The following is a 3,034-nucleotide window of genomic DNA, read 5'->3' as shown; positions in this document are numbered from 1 at the left end:
GGAGTGAAACATCAAGAAAACAAACCGAGCCGTGCATGTGTGCTTTTAAACACGTCCAAACAGCTCAGCCTCTAAAAGTCAGAGTGCTGTGCAAGCTGTACAGCCTGTTGTACGACATTCAGGATACAGGCAAGGAGTGGAAGAGGGATGTCGGCTGGAAATTAAGAGTGGTCAAAGGAAGGGCATCTGAGAGCTTTCTGAAAAGTCTTCATCTAGCTGTTCTAGATCCTTTTAGATTTCACTTATTAAAAATGTGAAGACTCAGTTTGTCAATTTACACAAAAACTTATTTATTAGTTACCAGAACTTTTTGTCACAAAAGGAAAAAACGTTGTGTCAAATATCCTTCAACAAACCTAATTACTACCCACCTGTGAAGATGAATTACACTTAATGTTGGAGGAAATTTTCCAAATAAAATTAAACTATTTGTAATAGGTTAAATGAATTTTTTTTTTTCTGTGATCAACAGGTGCCGTACATTGGGTTAGTAGCATGGTGACATCTAGTGGCTTTGTGCTAAACTTAAACCAAAATATAACAATTTACTGCAGGACAGTACAGGGATCAACAATCACTGTGATTTATAGTCAAAGTAAAAGTCACTTTTCTTCTGTTCATTATTTTAAAAGATTATTTGTTATATCTTAGATCAGAATTATGTTAGCATACCCCTGGAAAAACAAAGAAGCAGAAAGTGTTTTACTATGTTTTATGGGAACAAAAACTAAGCACACCCTCTGATTCATTAACCTGCATAACCAGGTCTAACATCAATAACTTGAAAAACTGTTTCTTGCTAAAGTATTCACACCCTTAAACTTTTTCACCCTTTGTCACAATAAAACTATACATTTTGATGAGTTTTACACAGATTTATGTGAAAGAGCTACACAAATTAGTTCAAATGAAGCTAAATGAAAATAGACATATTTATTAATGGCTTTTAAGAGATGAAACTCTTAAAAGTGTGGCATTTAGCACCTTTTCTTTGTATACTTTTAGATAGCGTTCCCTACAGTAACATGCCTTGTGAAGTCATGCATTTTAATCTCATAAGTAGCTGTTCTGTGAAGGACATTAGCAAACAAAACAGCACCATGAAGTTCAAGGAGTTTCAAGGAGCAGACAGGTTAGGGATAGGCCATGCAGAAGCCTGAAGCACAAATCAGGTTTTCAAACAATCTCACACTCATCAGGGGCTCAGCATGAGGGCTGTTTGTAACCGTGGGGAAGCTGGAGAAGGTGAGAAAAACTGCTGACAGGCAAACTATTAGTTGTGCGCTAACTAAATCTGGCCTTGTTGATGTTATATCAAATTATTTTAGAATTGGTAAAATCCATATTATTTATAGAATTCACAAAAGCGGGGCTGTCCTTATAGAAGAGGTTTATCCTTTTTGAAGATGAAAAATCTGAGATATGGCTCTCTGGTATTCTCTGTATTTTTTCTCAGACTAAAATAATCTTATTACACCACAGTGCATATCCAAACCCTAATTAGGATTTGGGAATTTCATTTCTTTCTAATAATTTCAAGTTACTTTTTTATATATAATATTTCACTTTACAAATTCATCCAGTGGGCCAGACTGAACCCTCTAGCTGGCTGGGTTTGGCCCATAGACCTTATATTTGACACCCCTGCTCTACACTTGAACTGATAAAGTACTGCTAGCACTTAATGTCAGGATCTGAGTTGTGTGGCGGTGCTTGTCAGACTTTTTCCTTCAAATGGTGATCACTGCTGATAGGCATAGTCGAGCTTCAGCAGCCAACACACCTTCCCACAATTATCTAATCACCTGCAGAGGTTCCTAAGAAGCTCATTTGACCCCTAATGGTTTACCTATTCTGGTTAGAGTCAAGCCAACCAACTCTGTTTTGGCAAACTCTGATCTGTAGGCTTCTGTTTATTCTCCCTGAGAATCACAAGACCATAAGCTGCTCCTCACTCTTCATCTCATTATTTATCCTGCACATTATCACCCATCTCACACACGATGTCTTACTTTATAGACACTGTTTCCAGGAGCCTGAGCCCCAAATCCTCATGCACTTTTCCTTCCTACCTTGAGTCCTATTCACGATTCTGCAGGTGGGTCAGAAAAATAACTGGAAATATGACACTTCAATCTTAAATCCCAAATTTTCTTCAGCTCAATACAAGAATAAAAAAGGTGGATTTCAGAACATAAGAGGTCCTCTGAGAATGTCCAATAATAAACATGAAACACTGACTGTGGTGTAATGGAAAAGCAGATGTGTTTGAGGCAGAAGAGCAGGTGACATACTCAGACTATGTTCCTCTGAGGGTCTATATAAAGAGGCAAAAGTGGTTCACACAGGAAATTCAAAGCGATGCAGTCCACCTCTTAAGTTTTCCGAGCAATCAAAACTGAGGGCAGCTTTTAACATCAGCATGAAGACATTGTGTCTACTTTTGCTCGTACATAGTGAGTAACCTGTGACTTAATATTTATTATTTCTTAGTTTATTTGCTAATTGTTTTTAGTTTTAAAGATAAAAACATATAAAATAATTGTTTTCCAATATTTGTTTATATCTGGAAAGATGATGGAGTAGATGAAGTAGAAACTAAATGTTTGTTTCGCTTGTATAAAGTCAGATAAGAAGTATTAGATAAATAAATAAATACAAAGTAAATTCAGTGGTAATTTTATTGTCATTGCTTGCAGTGAAATTCCCCAGTACCTTTTGTTCAAAATTTGAACACTTTAATGAATACACATTTTAATGTTAAAAATAACATTGTTTTTTCAAAATGCCATGTATCAGTTTCAGATGAATGTTTAAACAGTAAATACTGTTTTATTTTATTTTCTCCCTTGTTAATAAGAATAAATGAAAGTTGAATTAAAGGTAAATATTCTCATAGAAATATTCCCTTTGTGATGAATATCTAAGTTTACTGATATCTACAGCTCTACTCACCTTAGCAGGCACTATGTAATAAACTTTAAAATAATTTTAACGTTTTCTTGCATTACCAAAATTTTACACTGAAAAGTTT

Source organism: Poecilia formosa, unplaced genomic scaffold (genome assembly GCF_000485575.1).
Source record: "Poecilia formosa unplaced genomic scaffold, Poecilia_formosa-5.1.2 Scaffold57, whole genome shotgun sequence".
Classification (NCBI taxonomy): Eukaryota; Metazoa; Chordata; class Actinopteri; order Cyprinodontiformes; family Poeciliidae; genus Poecilia; species Poecilia formosa.
This window is presented reverse-complemented; position numbering follows the sequence as displayed.